The sequence below is a fragment of the Nilaparvata lugens genome, chromosome 4 (genome assembly GCF_014356525.2).
Source record: "Nilaparvata lugens isolate BPH chromosome 4, ASM1435652v1, whole genome shotgun sequence".
Lineage (NCBI taxonomy): Eukaryota > Metazoa > Arthropoda > Insecta > Hemiptera > Delphacidae > Nilaparvata > Nilaparvata lugens.
In genome coordinates, this window is record NC_052507.1 from 58368377 (window position 1) to 58383695 (window position 15319).

Sequence of the window (15319 nt, forward strand, 5' to 3'; positions counted from 1 at the left end):
ACTGGAGTAAGAGATAGGTTGTACTGTGCTATTATTATTTAATATTATTTAATTGACCAAGTTGATAATTACTCTGAATGTTATTTAATTGAAATGTTAGTGTTTTATTAGAATTTGATTTGGACGAGAGTGGCGAAGGGTTTTTATATTCCAACGTTAACAGCTAATTGGATACTCTCGCCTACTATTGAGGAACACTTATAATAATTTGTCCATTTTATTCAATTGTACCATTAACGAGAAGACAGTTATAATTTTGTTAACAATTATCCTGACGACAGTTGCATATTTTTATGATGTAGAGAGTATTTAAATGTGTGTACCTATGTTACTTTTTAAGCCGATGTCTAAGGCATTAATTTGGTGTAGTATTAAAATTCGAATTTAATGTGAGTTGAGAAAAATTTTATGTTTCAACGTTAACAACTAATTGGACATTCTTGCGAACTAGTGAGGGATACATAATATTGATCTAATCAATTTATTTCGTAAATTAAATCTATTTCATTTCAACAGTCGTTGTTTCTCCAGTCGCCTTGTTCTCACTTAGTTAAGGCATGTTAAATAGATAAGAGGGAGAGTCGAACAGTTCTGCTGTGGTCTGCGTCTCCTGGAGGAGTTTGTGCCTCTTTCCCATTGGGGTTGAGATTTCAACCCACTTGAACTCAGAGGGCCTCTTCCAGGGTCGTATAGGCAGGACTGGGCCGACCTCCTAACTAGGTTCAAGTTTATGTCCGAACTGGTTGGGCCCGCTACCAGATCTACCCGCCAGTTCGGTTACATATTATTGAGTCATTGTGGCAAATTTGAATATGAAATTATGGATAGAGAAGAAGCCAAATTGGAAGAATAAGAGAGATCATGGAATAAGTCGCTTTTTTAATGAGGATATCCAACACAATAATATTATTCTTCCATTAATACAAAATGATATGGTTACATTACTAAACCTATTATGATGATTTAAACTTCATAGGAATAGTAAGAAAAACCTATTCACTAATAAACTCAATTTCTACAAGCTTCATGAAGAAATCGTTCATTCAATTGAATGATGGCCCAATTACTTACTTATGGGGAAAATTGAATGGTTCGCTGCTACAATTGATGACTATTGAATTTTTTGTTTGCTTAGCAATTATCAATATCTTAGTAAAAGGAAACCTTATAATATTTGGTCAGTGGATATGAAAATCCTTTACTAGCTGGCCCGGCGAACTTCGTACCGCCAAATAGTAAATGCATCTCATGGCAAACTTTAGCTTGATACAGACCTGAGAAGGCGTGATGCGGCATTTTGTATTCAGTTGCTTCTTGCTTATTGGTTTCGATGGAAGAACTCACAGACACTGAATCGGGCATGGCGTGGAACGGTGTGATATGGCAATATCCGTAAGATCAACACTTTGTATCACCAAGCCGCGCTTCCACAGGTGTGTTTAGCCTTAGCTTAATCTGATGCACTATATTTTTATGAAAATTACCCAACAATTAGTATTGTGACATCACATTTCACAAGCGGGCTGGCATAGCTCAAATCGATAGTAGCGAGCAGCAATATCGATAAGATAAGATGCCAGCCTGCTATTACTTCGGTTCATACAGCTTTAATTATAATAAAAATTCATTTCAGTACCTTATTATAGCTGTCAATGTATGTCAAGTTATATTTTTAATAATTATTGTATACTCTCTCTCGGAAGGGTGTTCTTCAAATTATCTCTACCTCCATGTTCATTATCTATTCCTCTTACATTGAGAGTTCTCTCTTTTACAATTGAGGGTGCTTACCCCCACCTCCATAACTTTGGGGAAATATCGGCGTTATCTGCTAGAGTAACGGGACTCTCTCCCGGCAACTGAGAAGGAACTCCGCCTGTGTATTCGTCACTCTTCTCCTAGACTTCTCGGAACTCGCAATTGTAAAGGTGTGAGGAGAATCGAAGTGATTTAAACGGTTTAGTGAATACGCGTGTGAAAGAAGGCTGGCGGACGGAAGACTACCTAATGCTCTACCGGAGGATTGCTGTTTGGGGACGATGCTTAAATTAAAACCGGTGAGTCCGTTCCTTATGGAAAACTAGTTAAAAAGGACCCTTAGGTCAAACCCAAAATCTCACAAAATGGCGCCCGAACAGGGACTTCAGGAGGGGCTCACTGTGCATAATTATTCATGAAAAATAATCTGTTGAAAAAGCAATCAGTCTTTTCTTAGTAAATTTTGAATTTAGAAATACCATCAGCATATTAATTTATTACTGATCCAGTATGAATTTAGATTAATTGAAGATCAAGTTACCTAAGATAGAGCTCACCATTCAAAAATTATTAAATTTATTAGGATGATTTATAGAGCACACCTTACCGAGAGAGAAGTTTACGCCTTTGGTATAGATGTATAAGGCTTTTTCTGTGATATTCATATTAATTTTAACAATATTTTAAGAAAATTGGGCTATATTATAATATCATTCAGCAGAGCTGTACAAGTAATGAATTATTGAATTATACAAGTCACACCTTAAAAATGCCTGCTGTTGTTAATATTGAAAAATAATATCTATTCTAGTCACATTGAATTGAATCTGAACTGTACATTCCAAGGAAAATATATTATTTTCATTATCGATTAATCATAGTTCTATGAGACATGATTATCGCAGATTTGTCCTGCAAAGGCATGCAACAAAATGATAGCTTGATGATGTCAAGGATTTATGAAGGGCATACTAAACTCGACTGCTATAAACCTATTACAAAATAATTATTATAAGCAGACTCTATATGAATTATATAAATTATTATTACAATTTATTATTCATTAGAGAGTTAGTTATATGAATAGTTTCTTAGAGAACTTCATAAATAATATAGTCCATTTCAGTATTATAAATTCGTTATTATATAAATCACCTTCCTAATAAATTATTTCATGTTGAGTAGCCCTATATTATTTATTGAGTTATTAGTATTCATCGATGCTTTATTGGTATTATTGGCATATAATTATGAATTATATGTTATCGAAATTAATGCTAATATTATTGACACATAATGATAAATCATATATTATCGAAATTAACGATAATAGAATTTTATCGAATTTAGTATTTTAAACCTATTCATCGAATATAATAATTATGATATCATATGGATTGCCTTAAACTACTACATGACTTGTGGTTACACCAACAATTCGAAAATTATTTATCCGATGAACAATATTATTGCAAATCAAGGTAATATTTTTAATGAGGCTAATATTATTATACAAATTAAATACAACAATTTCGGAATCATTTTAATAATCGAATATTGTAAGTTGAGGTCTATTGATGCATATTATGCAATATTAATATTATCAAAACCTATGACAATATTATTGGCAAATCAAGGGATATTATATATTATCAGAACTAATTGCAATATTTTATTGAAAGTTCTATTGTCCGGTATTGTATTATTCTATGAGACACAGTACAACAAGTTTGAAATGTTGGAGTAACTTAATCATTGCAAATAAAGTGTTATTTTTTATTGAGGCTTATTATAATATAATATAATAAAATATAGATAATAATCATCATAATTTATTTTTATATTTTTGATGTTATATTACGTTATGAGTAGGGTATATTACTTGTGATTCATGTGGGTGGAAGACTTTGCGATACTGGTTATTTTATACAAGCTTTCAATTGATGAGCAATAACCGTTCAACTTCTATCTCGCATTATAATCGTCAACGCTCATCATTAACCGGTTGTTATCTTATCGTCTATCTCGCTTCACTTCAGTTGGAAACTTCATTGTTATAGTCTTCAATTATCTTCTCTCTGATCTTTATTTGGATTAGCCTTCTCATCATAGTTGGATTTGATCAATTATTTGCTATGATCTTCACCCTGTCTACTTCTCATCTTTGAAAAATATGGGAAACGAATTGACAACTGATGGCAAGCATCCACCGTCCAGCAGACTGACGTCTGAACTGTTCAGCAGTCCGACTTCGAAGGCGTTCTCGCACGAGGTACTGCATCACATGTCATCCACACAACTGGATGCGGCAGAGAAAATGCAGGAGGGAGCGTCGCCCACCAGAGTGACGGCCGTGACTCCACAGTGGGACGTCATGCAGCAGGCCACGCCAACTCAGCCAAGCAGTACATGTGATGGAAATCCGCCTTCTCCCACCGATGCTGATGGAATAGGAGATCATCAATTATTGAATGAATCATCATCTTCACCCGCCATGGCAGATAGTTTTCGGGATTTTCTAAATGAACTACGTGAGAAGCGGAGAGAACATCAGAGCAATCTAGAGGAGAGACTGACAAAAACTTTCAAAGAAGCATATGTGAGCATGGACACAAGATTAGAGAAAATGCAGGAAAGCTTTCAATCACAAGTGATAAGTCTAGTTGAAAATTCACCAACGGAGGTGATGATTGAGGAAAATTCAGAAATCATGGAATCGACACAAGCGACAATACTGTCTGAAGATTTGGAATCGAATGACAATTTTACTGCTTTCACCAATGCTGAAAAGATAAGACTGGATTCTACCACAGCCAATCACAATCTAGTCATTGATTCAACGCTTGAAAAAATGGAGATGCCGCGATCCATCACTGCCAACAAAGTGGAAGAAATTGAAGGAGTTGTTCAATTGGTGAAGAACAATCAATCTACTGACACCACCAGTTTGTCTGAGCTCACTATTCAACAAGTGGTGCTTGTTCAAGCTGATCCACACAACAAGGATGGTTTGGCTGGTATGAGCAGCGAATTGGAGGACACTGATTCCAGTCAAATTGTAAAATCCAGTCCAAGCTCTGAAAATTCTCATTATGCAGTTCTGCCCCATGCTGTCTCTCAGCACTTGTTGATGGCAAACAACATGTATGATGGACGATGTACTGTTTGTGAGTTGAACCTGAACCTACTGCAAAGAATACCTTCCAGGTTTTTTCAAAGTTTCGCACTTAAGAGGGAGCTGTGGACGAAAATTTCATTATGCCTCTGATGCTCTTCAAAAATTGGGTAGAAAGTACTTTCATCTCGGTACGGGACCATACACTGTTCAACAAATCTCAAGCCAGTGTGATTTTTTCAAAGCCCTGCTGTCTGTGAGCGGTTGGACTTGCTTAATGACGTTTTTTCTCCACGAGTGGCTGATAATTCTTGCTTCAGGACTCTCTAACCAAACCATCAACACTCAAGGATCTGAATCGAAAAGAGAATTAAAAGAAGATGTCACCCTATTTCAAGAGCTTCACATCATTATGCGCTTTGTCAGAGCCTCACTTCACCGGATGGCATCACTGTTGTCGTTGTTCAAGTCTCTTCACTTCATGGATGATCAATCTACGACCCACATGGAGTGCAAGTAATTAAAACTATTTGATTACATTTTTAATTGTAATCATCACTTTGAATTTGTTATGTCATAATATGCTTGGATGTTTGATAATCAAAATTGTTATTTATTACTATCATATTATTATACTGTAAGCCCGTATGTAAATGTATCCCAAAGGCGAATTTATGTTATATTTCTATGTCACCAACTTGAAAATTGTCAAGTTGTGTGTTGTGTCTCCTGCTGCCCATTCAAATGTATAATACACTAATTAATTGTGATATATTTTCTGTGAACTTGAATATCATAATATTCACTATTCGAGAATATTTTTCTCAATTGGAGCAGAGCTTAATGTACTCTATTCTCGATTTTTATGTTCTTTAAATGTTATGAGATGGTGCAGCAGGACAATGTGATAAATTTTGTGTTAAATGTAATAATATTATGTCTCTTTATGTGCCAGTGCAGTTATCAGCACCCTAAGTGCACTCCACTGTTAGGAGTAGCCCTTCTGGTCTGCAAGACGAAATATTTGAAGCTATATTTCAAATTAAACTATACAGTTTTTTGCATTGGATAACTGCACAAAACGTTGAACTAACATGCAATGCACATGGTTGCATGAATGAACAATGATACTCATTGATCTTATATTTATATAAACTGAAAATGTTATCAACACAGACAAAACAAAAGCAAAATGAATAAATAAACACATTAAAGAAAATTACTTAAATGAACAAAAGCATCAAGTAATAAAATCAAATAACAGAACAAAGCAAAAAAAAAAAATAAATAAAAATTAACCAAAGAAAAATGTCTGTGATATATTGTAAACTAACTCAGTATTATTATTGTTATTAGCATTAAGATTAGTATCATTGTTAAGATTATTATTATATTTGTTAGATGTTATTTATATGTATATTATTTGTTATTATCAGCATGCCCCACTGTCAGGAAAATGAGAAAGTTATTAGATTCAAAGCTAAACATAGTCAATAAGTAATTATCAAGTTGAGTAGGAGGAAGTAGAGTATAGTAACAGAAAACAATGCACAGCCAACAAACAAGAAAAAATCGAGTAGAGAAAGATTAATCATGAAATAGAAATGAAAGAATAGAGCCCAACACAAAATGAACACATCCAAGAGAGAGAAATAATCAATTGAAAAGACAAGCTTGTCTACGGAATGAATAACGAACACAGATATACAATTTGCAAATTTAATTTTAATTGAATATCATGAACCAAACTGTGTGAGTCCAAAATATAATATGAAGAAGGTTGCTCAAATTGGAATTAGCCTTCAGGAATTGCTATTTGCAAACTTATGTGGCATCACAGATGTTGTCATGTTGGAGATATTGGAGTATGGCGGGCCAGCAAACTTAGTATTGCATCTTCTTTGGTCCTCCGGGCCAGATTATTATTTGGGATTTTCTTTTCTTTTTTTTTTAGGTCAGTGGGGCTTGTTGCCCACTTCACTAATTATTGTAATTATTGTGGAGAGAATTCCACTTGTAAAGTCGAAGGGCTTGGACCCAGACTTATATCAATTTTGTACTGATGGTTGATTGTTTCCCATTGGGTACTACCATAATCCTAAAGTGTAATAGTGTAATATCGGAGATGCTTGGCTAGTCTTGCTGCACTTGACCAGATGTGAGGGCTGAAATGTGCTGTATGGGTGAGAAATTGGCAAGACCTTGAGACTCAACCTCTTGCAAATTTGGGGCTTTTATGTGACATCACATTTCACAAGCGGGCTGGCATAGCTCAAATCGATAGTAGCGAGCAGCAATATCGATAAGATAAGATGCCAGCCTGCTATTACTTCGGTTCATACAGCTTTAATTATAATAAAAATTCATTTCAGTACCTTATTATAGCTGTCAATGTATGTCAAGTTATATTTTTAATAATTATTGTATACTCTCTCTCGGAAGGGTGTTCTTCAAATTATCTCTACCTCCATGTTCATTATCCATTCCTCTCACATTGAGAGTTCTCTCTTTTACAATTGAGGGTGCTTACCCCCACCTCCATAACTTTGGGGAAATATCGGCGTTATCTGCTAGAGTAACAGGACTCTCTCCCGGCAACTGAGAAGGAACTCCGCCTGTGTTTTCGTCACTCTTCTCCTAGACTTCTCGGAACTCGCAATTGTAAAGGTGTGCGGAGAATCGAAGTGATTTAAACGGTTTAGTGAATACGCGTGTGAAAGAAGGCTGGCGGATGGAAGACTACCTAATGCTCTACCGGAGGATTGCTGTCTGGGGACGATGCTTAAATTAAAACCGGTGAGTCCGTTCCTTATGGAAAACTAGTTAAAAAGGACCCTTAGGTCAAACCCAAAATCTCACAGTATTTACATTCATATCTCAATATGGTCTTCCTATGTGCTTAGTGAGTTGTTCAGCGGTTTGTATTTTTGGATATTATATATAGCCTAATAGTTGAATGCAGCTTACTGGGAAATTGAATGGTATATCTCCTTGCTTTTCATTTTCCCGTGCTTATTCTAAATTTACAGCATTTATGCCCGGTTTCTCAGTCGTTCCATAAACTGTTTATCCATTCAATAACTTTATTGAATCGATAAACATGAGAAATGCGTTTCTAGAACGCTCCCTAAACTTATTGAATCCTTAAATCTCTCGATAAACACTATATGCCTGGTTTCTCAGTCGCTCCATAAGCTGTTTATCCATTCAATAACTTTATTGAACCAATAAAAATGAGAAATGCGTTCCTAGAACGCTCCTTAAACTTATTGAATCCATAAATCTATTGATAAACTATAGTGCCAAAATCCAGCCTATAAATATTTATGGAATGGATAAATTTCTCAAATTTTTGGTAGCAATCAAAAAATAAGATAGAAAAATTAAATTACAAAATAAAATTGAAATTAGTGTAGATCACCAGTATTTTAAAAACAAAACAGAATCAAAGTTGCACTATATCTAGCATCGATAGCCCTCATTTGGTGTCACCCATCTGTTTTGGAGACATCAGCCAAAAGATGTCAGTACTGTAGGAAATTACCTCACAACAGGAAGCATGGAATAAACATCCAAGATTTGGTTGGTTACCATGGTTACCATAGGAACCATGTATAAAGTTTGTTTACGAAAGTGACCAGTTGGGATCATGCCATGTTGCCAGATTCATTGAACAGATAAATCGTTCCATAGCTATGGATTTTATAAATATGTTTGAGAAACCAATAAAAATTTATTGATTGGATAAAGTTATTGAATCAATAGCTATTGCGTTGTTTCTTCTTCTTCTTTGACTACCGTACGCCTAATCACAATCATATGGGATAAGCTATAGATTTGTTTATTGAACGAAATAATGCCAAAATCCAGCCTGTAATAATAATTATCTATATCGAATCGATGATTGTGTTTAAAGGTTATGTTGGAATGTTTTGTGTTCGATGTTCTGTTATTTAAATAAAAACAATATTGAAATGGATCTAGATATAATTAGTTACAGCAGCAGTTCAGATGATGGAGTGTTTGAGTTAGATTTGAATAGAATTATATTCTTCTCTCACTGCATCCCATGCCTTGCTTTTATCTTTTATTGAATATTTATGTGTCTTTTTATTTTCTATCACATTTTTATACTTTAGGCAGATCTCTACTAATTGTTCTTTTCAACCTCTGCAAAATTCTTGCCCCGGTCTCGTTTCTCTGCCATAATTATAATAATAACTTGAAAAAATATCATTAAAGTAGGAAAAAACCTTCAACTTGAACTTCACAACAAGCAGCAAGGATTAAACAAACAAGATTCAGTTGGTTACCATGGCTACCATATAAAGTTTGTTTACGAAAGTGGTCGGTTTGGAATCATGCCATGCTGCCAGATTCATTGAACAGATAAATCGTTCCATAGCTATGGATTTTATAAATATGTTTGAGAAACCAATAAAAATTTATTGAATTGATAAAGTTATTGAATCAATAGCTATAGCGTTGTTTATTGAACGACTGAGAAACCGGGCATTAGAGTTCTACAACCCAAGTTTGGTCGTCATTCGTTCCGCGGCATTATTATTAATAATTTGAATTTTGTGAATCAGTAGGATGAAAATAGAAAAAATCTGGTGTGGCGCTCTCACACAACTTTCCTTGCCGTTATGAAAATTTATCACCTGACGCTAGTGTTTCCGCGCATCTCAAGTCTACTATTCAAAGATCCAAGCCAGCTGGTGACAGGACAATAAGGCTGAAGACACATGAAGTTTGCTATCTCTTCATGGTAAATGATTTAATAGAATCAACAGTTTGTAGTTGAAATGATAACATTTTCTAGTATTTCGAGCTTATTTTCAATTTTAGGTCAAAATGTTACAAAACATCAATTGAAGAGATTTTCATGCTCAATCTTTTCCACTTAAAATTTTTCGTTTAAATTATATCTAAAGCCTGATAATTGGGAATCTAGAATCAAACTTTGCATAGATGGGGCGGAGCTCCTGAAATTTTTACTGATATGGGACTTAAGGCAGTTGATAGAGCTTATCAATGACTATTTTAGGTATAAATTTGATCAAAATCGTTGAAGCAGTTTTTGAGAAAATCGCGAAAAACCCTGTTTCGACAACATTTTTACCATTTCATCCGCCATCTTGAATTGCATCAGATCGTAATTGTTCATGTCGGATCCTTATATTGTAAGGACCTTAATTTCCAAATTTCATGTCATTCCGTTGATTGGGAGATGAGATATCGTGTACACAGACGCACATACACTCATATACACACACACACACACACACACACACACACCACACACACACACATACAGACTAATACCCGAAAACCACTTTTTTGGACTCAGGGGACCTTGAAACGTATAGAAATTTGGAAATTGGGGTACCTTGATTTTTTTCGGAAAGCAATACTTTCCTTACATTTATGGTAATAGGGCATGGAAAGTCAAACAGATCTACCGACGGCTTTTGGATGACGCAATGATTATAACAGCTGATTTTTATTTCTGTGTATGGCCAGCTCACAAATCTTCTCCCATAAGGATTACATGTGAACTTTGAAGGACCGTAGGAAAGAGTCCTGAAGTCGTATTATAAATTTGATAAACCATAAACCTGGACTCTTTAACGAATGTTTTCTAAAGTCATTTACACTGCTTTGTGCTTTCCATTTTACATTAACTACTCTTCCCCAGTAATTTCAGAATTAATTCGAGAAAGAGAGATCTATCTGATAGATTACTCCACATTTCTTGATTCACATCATTATAATAATACTCTGCTGCTGAATTTCAAGCATTAATTTTTCCAGATTTTTATAACAATGTTGCAACCGGAACTAATACAAAAATAGGTCTTGCAGTTAATTTCAAGTAATTTCATCCGAAAGTGACATCTGAAGCCCAACATCACTTCCTCTTAGCACAAAATCTAATCGAAAGCTGAACACGGAGAATTATTTCAAATTCGAAATAAAGGCCAGAGCATAACCCGCAAATCTGACTACATTAGAATAGTCTCCACTTGACTGAACTTGACTAATACTTCGTGAAATTGTTTCGGAGACGACTTGAAAGTTCACTAAGGATGAAGTCGACTAACCTTAATCTCAAGTTGAAGTTAACCTTAATCTCAACAACTTTGCGCATAACACGGCTAAGTTGGGCAGTTTCAATGGAGTGACTTCTGGCTGATATCGTGTACTTCACTTAGAAGTGTCAGCATTTGTTATGAACGTAACCATAGCGCTTCCCATTCAAACGATGCTGACAGTATGAAGTGAGAATTTGAGTTGGCTTCATAATCTTCACACGTCACCAAACACACAACTCACAAATCGCCGCAACTCAGGCTATAAAATGACACAGTAACGTTCAATTGTAAAATAATGGAGGCTGAAATGGCATTCTCTTCTTCTTGTTTCTTGTAGAGTTGTTTTCCTGTGTCTGGGAATAGTTTACTTCGGAATAGTTTTTTAGTTGTTTCCTTTTTTCTATTCCTTCGTCTGATTCTCTTTCTCCTCCCATCACCTTGTTCTTCTCATCCCATCTTCTTGTTCTTTTCCACCCCTCTTCTTCTACAACAACCCCTCTCCTTATTCTTCATCGTATCCTCCCCTTTCATTGTTCTCTTTCACCCCTCTTCTTCTTCACTACACCTTTCCTTGTTCTTTTCCTCCCCTCTTCTTCTTCTCCTTCCCTCTCAATGTTCTCTTCCTCCCCTCTTCTTCTTTACCTTTCCTCTCCTAGTTTTTTCCTTCCCTCCTCTTCTTCTCCTTCCATCTCCTTGTTCTTTTCCGCCCCTCTTCTTCTTCTTCTTCTTCTTCTTTTTCTTTTTCTTCTTCTTCTTCTTCTTCGATTTCTTCTTCTAATGGATATTTTTTTCTCAACTTCAATCCAAAATTTTTCCTTCTCCATCACACCTTCCAATTATATTTAAATTTCACATTCTATTTTAATTTTCTCATTATTTTCCTCTTGTGACAACCAGCATTGTTTTTCTATTCTGGATTCTCTCTATCTAATTCCGTCTTCTACTGTTCCTCATCCTCTTTGATCCATTTCTCTTCTATATCACTGCAATACTTTTTTCCTGCTTCATATTCTCCTCCCTCTTATTCTTCTTCTTTGCATTCGTCATTCTCGTCTTCTTCATCTTCTTCTTCTTACAGACACAAATTATCTTTGTTCCCCATCTTCTCATACTTTCTCTCCTTCTCCTATTCTCTGTTTCTTCACATACTTTCTCCCCAACTCACAAGATTTACTCTCTTTCCCTTCTCTCCTAATCCTACTCCTTCATTCTCTGCTCAATCTTCTTTGTACTCGAGACAAAGCCACCAATAAAGCTTCGTTTAATGGTGGATATAGTAATGGTGGACTTATATAGAGCAAGATTTATGTGTTTTCACGTTTATTACTAGTATTCTTGTGTGAGCTTTAGTTCTTCAACGAGACTTCACCAGTCAGAGGACACTTCAAACTTCAAACTTCTCCTTTCATTGATAATGAAAGACATAATATGTCTTAGTGGGAAAGTGTGATGAATCTTTGTGTGAAATTGCAGTAATTATTTGTCTGAAGAAATCCATTCCAATGACATTGCAATACTTCTTTGTGTGAAATTGTGGTATTCAAATTATTCAATTGAGTGACATTCCAGTACAGACCTATCGCTGTCTGAAATTGAAAAAATAACCCCTTTAATGCGCATGCTCACAAATTATTCACAATGTTACATACAAATTTCATTATTAAATTCAAATAAGGTGATATATTTAGTCTATTATGAAATAATATCTGATGAATTAATTACATCACCAATCATGTAAATTCAGGGATGTTCAACATTTGAGGCTGATAAAAGGGGATGTGGGATGAACCTTGAACCATGAAAGCTTGTTTAATGGAATTTAGAAAAAGTAGAACAAAATATCATATTTTGAGAAAAACAATAATTCTATTCTTACTCGTATAGCATGATCCACAGTTATTGGAAGTTTCACTTGATTAAACTAACTACTTCCTTGGAGTTTTTTTTCAGCATCAAAAAAAAATCAACGATTGAAATAATAATACTTATCTATTATTCTTGAATCTACCGAGCAATCAAAAAGTCTCTCCGAAGTACCTGCGTTCTGTTTTAGCTGAAGATTGTGTTCTGTTTAGAGACCCGTTCGACAAGTTACTCCCACTTTTTTCCCCCTCTACTGTGATGAATGTACACGTAAGTTTAATAGCTTAGCACCTTGCTATTGTAATAAATACTTGTTTTTGAGTTATGGAGTGTTTTTTTAGTATATAGTTCACTGCGGAGGGACTTCTTGATCATCCTGTACAATATAATAAAGGGGAGAATTCGACTGAGAAACTAATTGACTTTTTGTTTCTAATTTTTTAAGGAAAGAATTTATTCATAAACGTACAGGAAAGGAAATTCATGAATGACGTATCATCACGTCTGAACAACTCAACTGATTAACTTGAATTTTTGGATATAGATTCTCAATTTAGCGAGCACGGGTTACATGCTAGTATTGTCACGATAGTGACAGAACCGTGTCTCAAAAATAATGTAATTATAATTTTTTTTCCATCTCCTTGTTCTTTTCCGCCCCTCTTCTTCTTCACTACACCTTTCCTTGTTCTTTTCCGCCCCTCTTCTTCTTCACTACACCTTTCCTTGTTCTTTTCCGCCCCTCTTCTTCTTCACTACACCTTTCCTTGTTCTTTTCCGCCCCTCTTCTTCTTCACTACACCTTTCCTTGTTCTTTTCCGCCCCTCTTCTTCTTCTTCTTCTTCTTCTTCTTCTTCTTCTTCTTCTTCTTCTTCTTCTTCTTCTTCTTCTTCTTCTTCTTCTTCTTCTTCTTCTTCTTCTTCTTCTTCTTCTTCTTCTTCTTCTTCTCCTTCCATCTCCTTGTTCTTTTCCGCCCCTCTTCTTCTTCTCCTTCCATCTCCTTGTTCTTTTCCGCCCCTCTTCTTCTTCACTACACCTTTCCTTGTTCTTTTCCGCCCCTCTTCTTCTTCTCCTTCCCTCTCAATGTTCTCTTCCTCCCCTCTTCTTCTTCACTACACCTTTCCTTGTTCTTTTCACCCCCTCTTCTTCTTCTCCTCCCCTCTCAATGTTCTTTTCCTCCCCTCTTCTTCTTTACCTTTCCTCTCCTAGTTTTTTCCTTCCCTCTTCTTCTTCACCTTCCATCTCCTTGTTCTTTTCCGCCCCTCTTCTTCTTCTTCTCCTTTTTCTTCTTCTTCTTCTTCTTCTTCTTCTTCTTCGATTTCTTCTTCTAATGGATATTTTTTTCTCAACTTCAATCCAAAATTTTTCCTTCTCCATCACACCTTCCAATTATATTTAAATTTCACATTCTATTTTAATTTTCTCATTATTTTCCTCTTGTGACAACCAGCATTGTTTTTCTATTCTGGATTCTCTCTATCTAATTCCGTCTTCCACTGTTCCTCATCCTCTTTGATCCATTTCTCTTCTATATCACTGCAATACTTTTTTCCTGCTTCATATTCTCCTCCCTCTTATTCTTCTTCTTTGCATTCGTCATTCTCGTCTTCTTCATCTTCTTCTTCTTACAGACACAAATTATCTTTGTTCCCCATCTTCTCATACTTTCTCTCCTTCTCCTATTCTCTGTTTCTTCACATACTTTCTCCCCAACTCACAAGATTTACTCTCTTTCCCTTCTCTCCTAATCCTACTCCTTCATTCTCTGCTCAATCTTCTTTGTACTCGAGACAAAGCCACCAATAAAGCTTCGTTTAATGGTGGATATAGTAATGGTGGACTTATATAGAGCAAGATTTATGTGTTTTCACGTTTATTACTAGTATTCTTGTGTGAGCTTTAGTTCTTCAACGAGACTTCACCAGTCAGAGGACACTTCAAACTTCAAACTTCTCCTTTCATTGATAATGAAAGACATAATATGTCTTAGTGGGAAAGTGTGATGAATCTTTGTGTGAAATTGCAGTAATTATTTGTCTGAAGAAATCCATTTCAATGACATTGCAATACTTCTTTGTGTGAAATTGTGGTATTCAAATTATTCAATTGAGTGACATTCCAGTACAGACCTATCGCTGTCTGAAATTGAAAAAATAACCCCTTCAATGCGCATACTCACAAATCATTCACAATGTTACATACAAATTTCATTATTAAATTCAAATAAGGTGATATATTTAGTCTATTATGAAATAATATCTGATGAATTAATTACATCACCAATCATGTAAATTCAGGGATGTTCAACATTTGAGGCTGATAAAAGGGGATGTGGGATGAACCTTGAACCATGAAAGCTTGTTTAATGGAATTTAGAAAAAGTAGAACAAAATATCATATTTTGAGAAAAACAATAATTCTATTCTTACTCGTATAGCATGATCCACAGTTATTGGAAGTTTCACTTGATTAAACTAACTACTTC

General features: G+C 35.2%; 1 protein-coding gene across 1 annotated transcript in view; it reads right to left on the reverse strand.

Moving 5' to 3' along the window:
• LOC111057093 overlaps window positions 1-15319 on the reverse strand; it is a 206752-nt gene that overhangs the window by 97872 nt on the left and 93561 nt on the right. The window lies entirely within an intron of this gene.